Source organism: Schistocerca nitens, chromosome 1 (genome assembly GCF_023898315.1).
Source record: "Schistocerca nitens isolate TAMUIC-IGC-003100 chromosome 1, iqSchNite1.1, whole genome shotgun sequence".
NCBI lineage: Eukaryota > Metazoa > Arthropoda > Insecta > Orthoptera > Acrididae > Schistocerca > Schistocerca nitens.
The window spans coordinates 39333896-39350803 of NC_064614.1; the positions used below are offsets into that span (position 1 = coordinate 39333896).

Sequence of the window (16908 nt, forward strand, 5' to 3'; positions counted from 1 at the left end):
CCATAGTCCAGTCAGGATGTGACCAGGGGCTTGTAAAGATGGATACGAGTAGCATGATCCACACTCCAAGAGGTGTGGGCAAGGATCCAGAGTTTCTGAATGCAACTAGCACTTAGTTGACAAATATGAGGCAGCCAAATTAGCTTTTTATCAAAATGAAGGTCCAGAAATGGGACTGTGGAACAACTTTCACGTGCTGGGTACCTGGGTAGAGTTCTGGATCAGGATGGACTGTGGTACATTTTTGCAGGAGAAAACTGGAAACCATGGGAAAGAGTCCATGCAGGGGCACATTGGATCACACTTTAGAGCTGGCATTCAGATGAGGCTACTGAATGGAAGCTGTTCCAAATGCAAAAGTCATTGACAAGTGGCCTGATGGAAGTAAATAGTCCACTGACAGTGATGAGGAAGAGTATGACACTCAGGACAGAGCCCTGTGGGGTGCCGCTCCCTTTGACCCAAGAACAGCTGCGTCAAGTACCAACTAGAATCCAGAACAACTGATGGGATAAAAACTGACGAATAAAAATCTTTAGGGGGCCTAGAAACCCCAGTCATGAAGGGTAAGTAAAATATGATGGTGCCAAGTGATACCGAATGCCTTATGTAGGTCAAAAAAGATTGCAATGGGATGTTGCCATTTCCAACCGGCCTAGATGGTAGGTTATGGATCATCCCTCAAAGACATCACACTCATAGGGGGACAAAAGGCTCTGAGACTGAGAAATCAGCATAATCTGCAGGCAACCGTCATTTCAAGTAGCTTGCAGAGCTCACTGGTAAGGTTCATCAGTTGGAAGCTGTTGGGAAACAATAGGTTTTTGCCTGGTTTAAGGACTGGGACTACTATATACTGTCTCGTCATTTCAAAGGGAAGACACCCTCAAGTCAAGCAGAATGGAAGGACCTGAGAATCACTCATCCAGGTGTTGATCATCTGATCATGAATTGAATCAAGTTTTGGGGCTGTACCATCAGGCAGGGCAAGAGACTGAAGGAGTTCCCAGTAATGGAAAGGTTTACTGTATGATTCAGCTTTGTGGGGCTGAAACATAGGGGGACATCTTCAAGTTGACATTTCTGTAGTAGCAAGGCAGCCAGATAAGAAGAGGATGCTGCTGCTGTCACAAAGTGGATTTGAAGGTGTTCAGCAAGAGCCGATGCATTGGTACAAGACCATCCTGAAGGGCATGACCAGGAACAGTTATTGATCATTGGTAGCCCAGAAGACTGTGGAGCTTGGCCCACATCTGGGATGACGAGGCATACATTCCCAGGGAGGAAAAGTAGTGCTCCCAGCATTCTTTCTTACTATGTTCAATAAGACAGCGAACCTTACCATGAAGCTGCTTAAAAACGACCCAGGTAAGCAACTGATCTGCCTGAAGGTATGTAAACACTGGAAATGGTAATCACTGATGTTGTTTGCACTTGCTCCACTATTGCTACCAAAGTGGTATGAAGGTGAATGCATCCTGCAATGATACCTAACAGTTAGTGCTGAGTTGTTGCTTTTCTAAACAGCAATCCATACCAAGCAAACCAGTTGCGTCTTTACCTGTGGTTACTCATACTTTAGGTATTCGGGATATGCATGGCTCTGCTTAAAAAGAATAGCTCAAAGTAGTCACAGGGTTGAGCCACGCACATCTGCTTTCATGCCCCACAGCTAATTCACTGCAAATAACAATCTGTAGTTGTGATCTTGCAGCCAAATAGTCTATGCAATGGCTAGAATTGTGAATTAATAAAATATCCAGAAACATAAAACAAAAGATAAACGAATAATTTTATGAAAAGGATTCTATTCTAATGTCTGTAACTGATATAGGTGACAGAATTATGCGGAATAACGTTTATCCATGAAAGGACATCGCAACTAAACAGAAAGGGGTCCTACGATAATGCAGACAGAAAGCCTCTTCTTACAATGAGAGCCTTAGCCTCTTCTTACAATGAGAGCCTTAGCCTCTTCTTACAATGAGAGCCTTAACCTCTTCTTACAATGAGAGCCTTATGAGAATGGTAGCAGAATCCCATAACTAAATTGTTACCAAAGATACTTGATCACAAAACATGAAACATTCACTAGCTCAAAACAGTTCAGAGTTCAACATGATGATTCATAAATTAACACACACAATATGAAGAACAGTAAACCATACTCTGTCCTCAGTTCCATAACAGAAGCGGAAATAGGTTAGAGTCCTGTTCTGGAGCACATTCAGACCCCTTGAAATATTAAGTCTCTCCAAAAGTTAAAGTATGGTACCACCGGTTCACTGTCCAGAATCAAACTTCTCCATGATCGAATGCTACTCATTACCACAAGCAGGGCTGCCTACTTGCAGAATTAATGTAAAACTGTCCAGATTCCCTCCCTTGAGCTCTTCGGTCGAGAAGTCTCCGTGTCTCCACTTGAATCCTGTAGTGTTCTGCTACTACCTGCTTTTCCATTAGCTGAAGGCCATTCCTACCAAATATGCATCACCCTTAAGATCTGCAGACATGTACTGATTCAACATGCTTACTTTCCCCACACAATAATATTTCATTAAAAGAAATATTGTAAACATCTGGCTACATTCAGGCCATGTACAGTAATTACAAATAAAGGTTTGTTCGTAAATAAATATGCTAGTATTTTTGCACAAGAGCACTCACGATAAATGACAATAGATTGTCCTTGTATATTGTTTAAACAATTATTTAGGCCTGTTTGAAAGAAGCATCTTTTGGTTCTCTGTCCAGCAGTGGTATCTGCTAACACATGCTACTGACCACTTTTAAATTAGCACATTTTTTAAAGCACTTTCAGTCAACATTTAAATAAAGTTATTGGCAAAATAGTAAACTGTTCGTTAAATAAACTCACAAATATGACAAAATATAACAAAATAAAAGGTATTCATGCTGTATTCATTTGCTGTGTAACTTTGGCGGGTACAATGTTCTGACAAAGAACAGAATATTTCTTCAAGAAACAATTTGGATATGAACATTTGGCTTTCAGAGATGACAGCTACAGTGCAATGCTATCATTTGAGATATAGTTTGTTGAAATCACATGAAGCGAAAGTTGTTAATTCAGAGGCGCATTGTAAAAATGTTTATTCACAGTGAAATATTAACTTCTGCAGTTCTAAAGGCACTGAAATTATTTTTGTATCACTGGTTGCACCTCATCTTCCAGGGATTGCTGATGTATTCAGCTTTGCATTAGTATTTGATTGTAAATTATACACTCTCAGAGAGCTATGAGAAACCATCTTACAGTTCATCTCATAGCCCGCCATCACTGGGAGCATAGCCGACCCCCCTAAGCGATCAATGTCATCCAAATTCCACATACCAGGATTTTCCCCTTTTCCGGTGATGCCTTTGAGCCTGCACCTGGGCTCACCAGCAATAGTGACTGCCTCTGGACCAGATGCAGTGCTCTGACAGCCTGGGGCTGTCCACCAGTGTTCAGCCATTCACGCAAATTCACCTCTTACCAATCCTGGGCGGCCAAGTAGCTCACCTAAATATGCATGGCCGAGTAGCTCACTTAAATATGCATAACATGACAGTTCATTGACCACATCTAAGCAAACCAATGTACAAATCTCTCCTGATGCCCCTCTCAGTGCCAGCATAGTTCCAACACATGCATGATAACCAAGGAGCATTGGGGAATAGCCGTAAGTGAAATGCGTTTCTTGCAGAGCAATGCAAACTGTAGAAGAGAATGAAATAAGGTGGTGGAGTTCCAGCAGGTGATGGTAATATCCATTTCAGCATCATGAAGAGGATAGGTTGCTACTCACCACACAGCGGAGCTGAATGAGTCGCAGACAGGCACGACAAAAAGACTGCTTTGGCCAAAAGGCCTTCTGAGTTAAACAACATGCACACCCATACATTCAGACACACACACACACACACACACACACACACACACACAGACTAGCTGCCGAGGCCAGACTGCAAGCAACTGTGCATGATGGGAGAATTATGGAATAACTTCGCAAGTACGATAAAATATAACAAAATAAAAGGTATTCATGCTGTCTCGATGTTGAGGGTGAGGAGGAGGCTGGGGCAGGTAGGGGAGGGGAGGAAGGGCAGGGTATGGGTGGGGGAAGATAAAGTGCTTTGTGGGAGCACACATGGACGAGGTGGACAGAGGGCAGGGCAGCTAGGTGCAGTTGGGAAGTTAGACGGAGGGGGATGGGGAGGGAGAGGGGAGTGGGTGGGGGGAGGGGGAGACATAGCAAAAAAGGAGAGAAGCAAGAAGAATCTTGTGGATTAGAAGGCTGTGTAGTGCTGGAGTAGGAACAGGGAAGGGGATAGCTGGGAAGGACACTGATTAATGGAGGTTCTGGCCAGGATAGTTATGGGAATGCAGGATGTATTGCTGGAAGAGTTCCCAACTGCACAATTCAGAAATTGGTAGGAAGGATCCAAATAGCACAAGCACAGCAACTGGGTGGTCCAGCTGTTTCTGGCCACTGTTTGTCAGTGGCCATTCATGTGAACAGATAGCTTGTTGGCTGTCATGTCCATGTAGAACGAGCACAGTGGCTGCAGCTTAGCTTGTATATCACAAGTGGTTTCACAGGTAGCCCTGTCTTTGATGAGATAAGTGATTCTTGTGACTGGACTGGAGTAGGTGGTGGTGAGATGGACAGACAAGCTGTCTGTCCGCATGAATGGCCAACGACAAACTGTGGCCAAGAAACAGCTTGACCACCTAGTTACTGAGCATGCTGCCCAACACAACATTCTTCATTTTAATGACTGCTTCACAGCATGTGCCATCTGGATCCTTCCTACCAAGACCAGCTTTTCTAAATTGCACAAACGGGAATGCTTCTTGCAAAACGGGAATGCTTCTTGCAATATATCCTGCATTCCTCCTGGCTTCAACCTTCATTAGACATTGTCCTACACCCACATATCCCCTTCCCTGTTCCCACTCCAGTACTATACAGCCTTCCTATTCCACAAGTGCATCCACAGCCTTTTTACTTCTCTCCTTTTCCACTCTACCCCCCCCCCCCCCCCATTTTTCGTCTAACCACCCAACTGCACCTAGCTGTCTCACCAATCTATCTCGTACCTGAATGCCCCCACAAACAGCACTTTAACCTCCTCCTCCTCCCCACCCTTGCCTTCTCCTTACCCCACCACCCAGACTGCTTCTGGCATCATGCACAGTTGCTTGCAGTCTGGTATTGGCAGCCAGAGACAGTGGACATGTGTGTGTGTGTGTGTGTGTGTGTGTGTGTGTGTGTGTGTGTGTGCGCGTGTGCGTGCGTGTGTGCGTGCATTGTCCCTTTCAGAAGGGCTGAAAGCTATTACTGTGACAGTCTGCAACTGAGTATCTCTGCTATATGGTTAGTAGTAGTCTATCCTTCTCATTATATTGCCATTATTCCATACTGCAATTTCCAATGTTTAATATCCATTACACTTAATGATGATGATATGTGTGTCCAGGTCAGATGTGAAGGGACCAGGCAGGATGACTGGTCAAGTCCTGGATCACTGCTTGTCATCAATGGTGGTGAAACAGTATCAGTGAGCATTGGTTCAGACTACAATGGTGTGGAGGGATTTGGTGCCTCCAAGGTAAGAAGAGTAGCCTTGTCCCAATTTTTTTTTTTTTTTTCTTCTTCTTCTCCTCCCTCCTCCTCCTCCTCCACAGCCTTTTGTGGCCATTTTTCTTGCATTAATCTATATGTAGCAAGCGTGGGGATGGATGAAGAGCAGACAACTCTGGGACTCACAGGTCATGGTTCCTTCAGCCAATAGCTGCCATCGGTCTATGATCTGTGGGTTTCCTGTGAGAGAGGCATTGAGACAGAGCCTTGTCTCAGGTAGATGACGGAGGAGAAACCTGCTCCTCCGGCCGAGTGTGGGAAATGGTTCCCAAAGGAGGTGTCGCAGGAAACACAGGAGAGGGGGGCAGTGGGAGAACCGGTTTCCAAAAAATTGAGGTATCAGGAGTGATGGCTGTGACTTTTTGCATAACCGGATATCACATCAACAGGATGTAGCTGTTCATATTTTTTAGTTGCTTCAGTATACAGCAGACAATTAACAGATTTATGTTCCTGGATTTTTTTTTTTTTTTTTTTTCCTATCTTTAAGACTGGGCAATCGGTGAACTTGGGAAAATGAAGGTCAATCTCAGAAGTTGACCGCAAATTACTTCAACCAAAGGTGGTGAATGAAAGAATATTCCTGGAGACCTTTTTGGATGTGTTGAAGAAAATGTACACTTAATTGCTCAAGATTAGCCTGTAGCTAACAAAGGAGTTAATTTTCTGAACTCGAAAGCATCATTCCACAGTCAATTGTAATAACTGTCAATGGAACTGAACGAAGAGTATGGAGGCTCTATATATTACTGCAGAGAATGTTGGTCAAGTCATGGGGGCACCTGGAATGATTTTTTGATTTAAAATGTACTGTTGTTGGATTATAGTGGCCTCGAAGGAATCACAAGAATATCTTTCTGAATAATTTTTGGACACTGCCAATCTTCCATCTGTTTTCAAGACTGTTTGCCATTTCAGTTGAAAGCCCCCTAGGTAAGAGTGAATAGAACTGACTGATCTGCAATGTAATTCCTGTTTAAAACACAAACTCTTTTACATTAAAACAGTCCAGGTGATGTATGTTTCATTGCTTGGGAAGACCACACATTTCCATAATGAGGTTGCAAACATGTCAAAATATTTCTGCCAACATGTGTGTGAAATGCTTTTTTCAATTTTGAAACTAAATAAGTCCTGATTAAATGGCAACCTGAGTGCAAAATATCTGTGAAATTATCTGTGTCTGTCCTTATGCTAACAGTTTGCACCAAATAAAAATTATATTTTGTCTTCAGTGCACCAAAAGTAAATAAATAACACTGAAAATTTGTTTTGTTTGTGATTTATGATGTTCTGAACCATGAAATCAAGCCATACGCAATGTGAAATGTGACTGTATTGCCACCAAAATCCTCCTCAGGTTCAGACAATGTGTTGGGGCGGTGGGGAAGTGTACAGCCAGGCAACAGAGCTATGGCACGTGACCAACAGCACTGCTTGCATGCTGAATTCTTGACCATCTCTGCTTTTAGAATGGCCTCAGTCTGTGGACCAGTTGATAACGCAGGGTGTAAAGCCTAAAGTTAGTATGATGAGAGACTTAGGTTAGATGCTACTATTAAATGAATTTTGTTTTTCCATCTCTCTATTTTATTTTTGTTCTACTTTCACCTTTGATAAGAGCTGATACACAGTCATTGCATTTTGTTAAAAAATAGATGAAAAAAGATAAACGACACCTAATTTCACATTTAACATGCTGTAGGGGCACACACTCACTATGTTAAGATCCATAATTTTTAGAGTGACAGACATCATACAAGCATTGACAACAAACCATTCTTACATATACATTGTACGAAGGACACCTTGCCCCAGCGGTGTTTCATTTTAAATAAATTTAATGGGTAACTTGGGTCGTTAACATTCTTCATTATTGGTATTTCATACATTAATTTTGCAGCCATAAACCAGCATCTAACTTAAATTCAGATGTCTTTTCCTTTATTTTCGGTCATATATACCAACACATTTCAACACAACAAAAAAGTTAGCTTTTTACTACCATCAAACTAAGACCTACTTTGTGCCAACCAAACAATATATACAGTCAGCTGTTTCATATCAGTTTCTAAATGCACCATTTTAATGGATTGCAGATAAGTTGATCTCATTCAGTAAGAAGGCCCACCAGATTGAATGGCTCTATTGTGAGATAGCGGGTACTTTAAACAACATCACCATTAATTATTTCTCCAGTGCCCATCTACTACTTACGCCCTCCACATCTGGGAAAAATTATTCTGTCTATGAAATTTGTTTGTGCCAGAATATATGACTTATCTCGTATGAACTAAATTGCATAGTTTCTACATCTGCATCTACATCTACATGTATATCGATACTCTGCAAACCACATTTAAGTGCCTGGCTGAGGGTTCATCGAACCACCGTCATAATTCTCTATTATTCCAATCTCGTATAGCTTGCGGAAAGAGTGAACACCTATATCTTCCCTTATTTTATCGTGGTGATCGTTCCTCCCTACGTAGGTCGGTGTCAACAAAATATTTTCGCATTCGGAGGAGAAAGTTGGTGATTGGAATTTCGTGAGAAGATTCTGCTGCAACGAAAAATGCCTTTATTTTAATGATGTCCACCCCAAATCCTGTATCATTTCAGTGACACTCCCTCCCATATTTCGAGATAATACAAACCGTGTTGCCTTTCTTTGAACTTTTTCGATGTACTCCCGTCAGTCCTATCTGGTAAGATGACCATCTACTTTAAATTTTTATAAATAATATGAGGTATAAGAATCAAAGTGGCCAGGAGTTTACTTATAGAAAACATGCATTTGTATCTATTATTCTGTAAATACCGTATATCCTAGAAAAGTGATGGAGTCCACAGGGCACTGACAAATGGAAGTGCTGATCTACGTATAATTACTGCACTACGATGGGCAGAGACTGCAGAAGAATGTAATATTTCAGTAGGATGTCATGAAATCCTGACACAGTATCTTGTAATGCATCATGGTGCCGCCATGTTCATCCATGGCTCATGAATCAAGACTAGAAAGACCTTCACCTTGCAATCTGTGAATGGCTTTTGGATCACGCAAACGAGAATGAGATGTTCCTTAAGAGAAACATAACTGATGATGAGACATGGGTCTACAGATTTTGTGCACTGTTATGCTACTGGGGATGAGGTATGTATCTATTGTTCTTCATCAGAAATGAAAAGTAATCAATGCAATGTCATCAAGTTGTTAGCTCAGTAACAAAATGCTGCTAGGATACTCATAGTAAGTATTTTCTGAGTGCAAGAGAAATTCTTCTTATTCATTACTGCAGCTGGGTTGTGGTGATGGTTTGAGTCGAGTGCAGTGTGTGGGCGGGGTGGGGGGGAATGGTGACTGACAGCTGGGATTGAGAAACAGCAAGTGCACAGAATGGGAATATGGCACTGGTGAGCTCTCTCTGACATTAACTGTGCACACAATGGCATAAAAGAGTAGGCTGGAAGAAGATATAATTTATCTACTACAACTCTCAATAACACAGAAGTTTCCTTCCTATCCAAGAACTCGTTTTCAGTCACACAACCAAATTCAGTCACACTGGACTCCTAAAAAACTTACCCTCTATTTGGTGATCTCTATGGTGGAAACACTTTTTTTGCCACCAAGCCCAACCAAACCAAAACTAAGTTCATACTTCTGTCTCCTGACAAATAACCCCCCTCCCAATTACCTTCTATGACTTTCTTATCATTCGTCATCTGGACAGGAGAAAGACACATTACCCTCTTTCCTCCACAGCCTCAACATCCACTCTCGCATCCACTACACAAGTCGTCCTCAGCCCTGCATAACACTTTCTTGAACATTGACCTCCACCTCTCGAATGGTTCATTGTCTACTAGCACGTCTCACACTTATTTTTGCCCTAATCTCAAACTATAGACTTCACTCATTTCATTCTCACACTTTCCTCCCCACATCCTCTCTCTTCCTCTGGTCTATCTCCTACTCATAAGTCACCGCTTCGCATCCTTATGCTCTCTTCAAAGCCCCCTTGCCTGCGCAACAGTAAGCTCACTAGTGCCACAGTCCCATTTTTGCATTCACTGTTCCTCCCTCCAAACTATGAGTCACCCATCCGTTCAAACATCCCATTATGCCCCCTTTCCCCACTCTGCCTGATACAATACTCAATACTGCTGAGCTGCAGTGCCAGTCAATATAGTTGGCTGGAACACTATAGCTCGGTAGATGTACGTGTGTGTTTGTGAACTCTGTACTAGTTAGTTCTGAAGCAAGACATCATCCAAACACTTAGCAATGTTTTCAGTCTGGTTGGTACAGACAAGAATTGAGAAGAAGCTTTCACAAGGTGTAAAAATGGAAAATAAAAAATTTCCTGTATTTTTCCCAGAATTCCCAATTAAGAATACACTTCTTTCTGAGTGAAAGTACACTTTATCCCACATCAAAATACACTATACCCCAAAAAATACATTTTTCCTGTGTTAAGTGACAATACACTTTCCCTCAGAGCTGTAACACTTATCAATACTCTGAATTATACAGCTTTTATACATCAGTGTAGAAATTACTGCATATTTTCATATTACGAAAGTATAAATGTGAATTCCACCAAATACAGCATGCTAGCTTCCAAAGCACTGAAATATAGATTTTGATGCGATTTTTGTCAACCAGGCATAGCTCATGTTACTTGATCTCACCAGCCAATGACAGCAGATATTCAGATCATAGGACATGCAATATAGTCTGCCACTAGCAACTTGACTATTAAGTAGACCGAACACACATGTAGGAAAAGTTAATGGTTTATATTAACATGGATACAGTATAAGTACAACAAAAGCTAAGCTTTCATGTATACTATAGGTCTTTTTTAATGTGTGTTACCCATTAAGATACATCAAACACAATTGCACCATTAAATTTTTAAGTAATGACATAAGTGGCTGGTCTTCTGAGCTTGATAAATTTTTCCAAGTGGTTGGTCCTTAAAGTGTTAAGTTTTGAATGACAGTCAAATGCTCCATGATTTACGGAATTCATTGCACATTCTCACACATAATATAATTCATATTGCATAAAAGGAAATTTACTTTGAAAGTGACGCTTCTCAAACCACCATTCACAATGTTTTTACGCGGTCTGCTAGAAATGTCAACAGTTGTGACATCATGCTCAGCAGACACCGTTTGTTGTTGTACTGAATAGTCTCCATACTAAAGCCTTTGACACATTCTGCTGTCTGCAGATGCCTGTGTGCGCACCGTGTTATGTTGTTGTAAATGGCACATTTTCTTTTTCATTTTGGTGTTATTCTCTTGTTTATGTTTTATTGCTGTAGTATTATTCTGCAGTAGTGGACTAAAGTAAAATTGTTTGTTAGAGCATCCTTTCTTAGCAGTCAAAATTACAAAAATTTTACCTGATAACTGAAGAAATGAAAAATTCCTTTGATTCTAAATAATTCCAGGGTTTTTCCGTGATTCTTGCCAGAAGAAAATATTCTCGCATTTTCCTGGATTTTCTGGTTGTCCTGGGCGATATACAACCTGTTTCAAAATATGGTGTTACAGAACAATGCTGACGGCTGTGTGTATATCAGGTAACTAATGAAGAGAAATTTAATCAGATAAAGGGGAAAAGACATTTGAGGCACTACTTGGCTAAAATAAGGCACAGGTTCTTGGGCTGTGCCATAAAGCATGGCTGTTCGGGAGTCTGGTAGCCAAGCATCAGCACTCCCACTGTCGCCACCTGGGTAGTGAGTGCTCACAGTGCGAGTGTCAGAAGTCATTACGTTGTGCTGGAGACGTGCAAACTGTGAGCTGTCGTCAGAGGAATGGGCGTATGTTAAATTCACTATAGCCTTAAATGCAAGCATGTTTACACAATGGCGAAATACTTGAAGTTGAGAGTAGCTCTTTTAAAATATGTGGAAAGCAGCAATATGACCAGAAATGGAGAGTTAAATTTTTAGAGAAAAACCAAGGCTTGTCTACAGCAAGCATGTTCAATTGGATGCAGGGTTGCAGTAGCTAAGCAGAGATTCAGAGGCGTGCACAAGATACAGCAGTGTGGAGAGAAGCTTCATTCAGACCAGTCTCCTGCCTGTGTACCACATCAACAACATCTACAATTAAACAGGAGGTCAATCCATGTACTTCAATGTCTAAATATTATAGCCAATACGACTCATATGCAGGTTGTATCACCAACCATCTTTCCCTCTGAATTGTAACTCACTTTTGGCAATGGAAAATCCAGGATGGAATAATGACAATATTATGAAAAGGATAGATTGTTACTCACCACATAGCGGTGATGCTGAGTCGCAGATAGGCACTACAAAAAGACTGTCAAACAAGTAAGCTTTCGGCCAAGGAGGCCTTCATCTGAATTAGACAAAACACACACACACACACACACACACGTGTGTGTGTGGCTGCTGAGGCTAGACTTGTTTGACAGTTCTTTTGTTGAGTCTATCTGCAACTCAGCATCTCTGCTATACGAGAGCAGCAATCTATCCTTTGCATAACACTGTCACTTTTGACAATGAACTACAAAATATTCCACAATGGCCTTTGGTCTTGTTAAAGACTCAATAAGTGCTCCCCAGGAACAGTTCACGGACGTCAGGGAGAATGTAAATGTGATGTGACTCGCCGATCATTCAAAGCGCCGCCGCGCAATTACGTGCGTGCTCTACGTGCGGCGCTGTCTGCCAGCCATGCAGCAGCTGCGCCACCTAAGCGGCCGCTAGACTGGGACTCAGCGCTCATTCGAATGCTAACGTGTACACATGTCTTGCTTGTCAACTTACTCTGTGACTTATATGTGTTGTGGCGTTCTGAAATATATGTGTTAAACTTGACGTTATAACAATTGGCGACGAGGTAGTGGATTTTTCCTTTTCACCGTTGACCCACAGGTTCCCATGGCTACTGTCGAGCAACTATTGCAAAAACTCCTTGAACAGCAAACGCTTCTAACAGCAGCGATTCGCGATTTCGTTGCGGCGTCAAACGCGGGGCTTTTCTCGTCGTTGGCTGTACCTCCTTTTCCTCCTTACAACGAGACGGCGGAAGACTGGTCTGATTATGAGAAACGTCTTCGACAGCACTTCTTGGCATTTCATGTCAGGGACGAACAACCATGTAAGTCTCTGTTCCTTTCCCGGCTTTCACCTCAAATGTATCGGTTGTTGTCGCAATTGGCTCCTTTGAAGGATCCTGCGTCTTTGTCCTTTGCTGAAACGTGCTCACTTCTGTCTGTCTATTTTCAAAAGCAAACGCATGTGGTAGCCTCTCGTGTTGCCTTTTATTGTTGTCAAAAACAGCCACATCAATCCTATCGCGCTTGGGCTGCTGAACTTCACGGCCTCAGTCGAAAGTATCAATTTGTTACTGACGTTCACAAAGAACCCTATGCCGATTCCATGGTACTGGATGCTATTATCCGGTCGGCACCCGACAAAGAAGTTCGGCAACGTGACCTTCAGTTGGCGAATCTGACTCTAGATGAAGTTCTCTCCATTGCACAGTCTTTTGAAATTTCTCGCGCCGCTGGGGCACAAATAGAGGCGTGGGGTGATGTTGGGGAAATACAACCTCGTGTGCTGTTGACGACGCGTGCGGCGCGTCCCCGCCAGCCGACGTGGCCGCAGTGCGCTCCCAAGCGCAGCCTCGGCCTAACCGTAAACAAACCTCTAAGAAACTGCAGCAAAACTCCCAGCAACTTCCTTCACGTCCGCGGTGTTTTACGAAACATTCCCGCGAGGATTGTCCCCAACGTTGGGCTGTGTGTCACAATTGCAAAAGAAAGGTCGTATGTCTTCCGTTTGCAAATCCGACCGCATACGTGATGCTCATGAACATGACGCTGATTCTGCTTCTGTGTTGTCTGTCAATTGCACTTCTTCCCTTTCAGGGAAGTTATCCCTCACTGTCCAAATCCTTGATCGAGATGTTTGCATGCAGGTGGATACCGGGTCTGCTGCCACTATAATTAATTCTCAGATGTATCTTCAGTTGGGTTCTCCACTCCTGTCACCTGTCACTCGGCAATTACGGACGCACAATAAACAGAAGATTTCTCTCTTGGGACAGTTTAATGCTGAGGTATCTTACAAATCCGTCGTTCGCACTGTCCCCATATTTGTGGTCGACCAGAGTAATGCAGAGAATCTTTTTGGTTTCGATGCCTTTCGCGGTTTTGGGTTCTCCATATATGACTCTGTCAATATTGTCTCTGATGCTATTCCTTATGCTCAACTGGATTCCTTGTCGACGACATTTTCGTCCCTTTTTTCTCCTGGGTTAGGCCGTGCAAATGACTTTGAAGCTCATATCACGCTCAAACCCACTGCTCGGCCTAAGTTTTTCGGTCTCGGCCCATTCCTGTGGCCCTTCGTGATCGGGTAAAACGGGAGTTGGATCATCTCACTACTTCAGGGGTCTTGCTTCCTGTCACTTCCAGTGAGTGGTCCTCTCCTGTCGTCGTCGTTGCTAAGCCAAATGGTGATATTCGTCTCTGTGGCGATTTCAAAGCCACTGTAAATGCTCAATGCCTCATCGACACTTACCCTATGCCCCGTCCTGAAGAACTGTTCACTAAACTTGCTGGAGGCCAGTATTTTTCTAAAATTGACCTGTCAGAAGCTTATCATCAACTTCCTCTCGACACTGCTTCCTGGCAGTTTCTGGTCCTTAACACGCCTTACGGCCTCTATCAATACCAACGCTTGCCATTCGGGGTTGCTAGCGCCCCTGCTCTCTTTCAGCGATTCTTGGAACAATTATTGCTCCCTGTCCCTGGGTGTATCAATTACATGGACGACATTGTTGTCACTGGCTCCACCACTTAAGAACATCTTCAAAATCTCCGCACACTTTTTCATGTCTTACAGACTGCCGGTCTTAAGTGTAATCTTCAGAAATCACAATTTTTTCAGGCATCTATCACGTACTTTGGGTTTCAACTCTCTCGGGATGGTATTCGTCCGCTTCAGCGAACTGTCGCTGCGATCGATGCCATTCCTCGCCCTACATCTGTTAAGGAACTTCAGGCCTTCTTGGGGAAAATAGCATACTATCACAAGTTTTTACCGTCTGCGGCTTCGGTGGCTCAGCCGTTGCATCGCCTGTTGCATAAAAATGTGCCTTTTCACTGGTCCGCGTCATGCGATGTGGCTTTCCAGAAATTGAAGACTATGCTGAAACAGGCCCCGTGCCTGGCTACTTATCAACCTGGCCAACATCTTGTTCTTGCCACAGACGCCTCTCAATACGGGGTCGGTGCAGTCCTTGCGCACCGTTTTTCTGACGGTTCGGAACAACCCATTGCTTATGCCTCCAAAACGCTCACTGATGCCCAACAAAAGTATTCTCAGACTGAGAAAGAAGCTTTGGCCATTATTTATGCTCTTCATAAGTTTGGTGTTTTTCTCTATGGCTCAAAATTTCATCTTGTTACGGATCACAAACCACTTGTTTCCTTGTTTCATCCATCAACGTCACTTCCCAACAAGGCTGCACACCGCCTCCAGCGTTGGGCTCTTTACTTGTCTCGTTTCAATTATGAGATTCATTTCCGGCCAACGGCTCAACATGCAAATGCTGATGCTCTGTCTCGCCTTCCCATGGGTCCTGATCAGGCATTCAATAGGGACGAACTTTTGTGTTTCCGCGTGGATGTTGCCGAGCAGCGGGTTGTGGACGGGTTCCCCATCATCGGGGACCGGTTGGCAGCTGCTACAGGCTCTGACCCTACCCTCTCCCGGGTTTTACGCTGTATTCAGAGGGGTTGGCCAGATCATCCCTCTGCGAAGACTTCTGATCCGTTGCGGAACTACTACGCTTTGCCTTACCGCCTCACAGCTAGGGATGGTGTTATCCTCCTTTCCACTGACAATGCTTCGCCGCGTGTTGTGGTACCTGTGTCGTTGCGTGCTTCGGTCTTGCGCCTCCTTCACCAAGGGCACTGGGGTGTGTCTCGCACAAAATCTCTGGCGCGCCGTCATGTGTACTGGCCCGGCATCGACTCTGAAATAGCACACATGGTCGCTGCCTGTGGCCCTTGTGCGTCACAGGCCGCTGCCCCGAAGTCAGCTTTGTCACCGTGGCCTTCGCCTGAGAAACCCTGGGAGCGCATTCATGCTGACTTTGCGGGACCTTTTTTAGGTACTTATTGGCTCCTCGTAATTGACGCCTACTCTAACTTTCCTTTCATTGTCCGTTGCACGTCGCCTATCACCGCGGCAACCACCAGTGCTCTTGCCCGCATTTTTTCTTTGAAAGGCCTCCCCTCTGCTCTTGTTACTGATAATGGTCTGCAATTTGCCTCTTCCGAATTTGCGGATTTTTGTGCTCGTCACGGCGTTATGCATGTCACGGCCCCGCCATTCCATCCACAATCAAACGGTGAGGCTGAATGACTGGTCCGCACATTTAAGGCTCAGATGCGGAAACTTCTGACTTCTTCTGCTGCTGATGATGCGCTTCTCCAGTTTCTGGCGTCTTACCGTTTCACCCCCATGGGCGACCACAGCCGGCTGAGCTCTTACATGGCCGACAGCCCCGCACGCTACTTCATCTTCTGCGCCTTCCACCTCAAGGCCGCGGGTGCCTTCACTTGGCCGGTTCACCGCCAACGGCCTCGTCTGGGTACGGGGATATGGCAGACGGCCTAAATGGAGCCCGGGCCGCATCTTACAGCACCGTGGCAGATGCCTGTATGAAATCCAGACGGACACAGGTGTTGCAGTGCGTCATTCGGACCAGCTTCGGCCTCATGTGCTGGCAATGCCTGTTCCGAATGCCGCTACACCACCTTCGACTCTACCTCACGCTCGGGATCTTGGCATCTCTCAATACTCACAACACAGCCCTCTCACCGTCATCACGATGCCAGCACAAGAACGGACACCACCAAGAGACGTCCCCATGCAGGAAACTGATGACCATGCTCTGTCAGAGCAAATCTACTCGCCGCCTCCTCCAACGGACGCAGACACATCGCCCATGTCTCCTGTCATATCAACTGGACTTGCCGCAACGGGCAGATTGGTGCATGGGGCCCCAGCAGATTCGACCCCTACGTCTCCTGTCATCTCGACCCGTTACCATCGGGGACACTTCCGTCCATACGGGAAGCCTCCTCCTCGAGACTTTACGGCGAGTCAAACAACGCCTATGGACGTTAGCCATCTCCAGGACACCTCCATCAGGGCCAGTGCAACAATTTCAAAGGGGGGAAAAG

General features: G+C 44.2%; 1 protein-coding gene across 1 annotated transcript in view; it reads right to left on the reverse strand.

The window, feature by feature from the left end:
• LOC126234495 (uncharacterized) overlaps positions 1-16908 on the reverse strand; it is a 120679-nt gene that overhangs the window by 57063 nt on the left and 46708 nt on the right. The gene's annotated exons all lie outside the window — the stretch shown is intronic.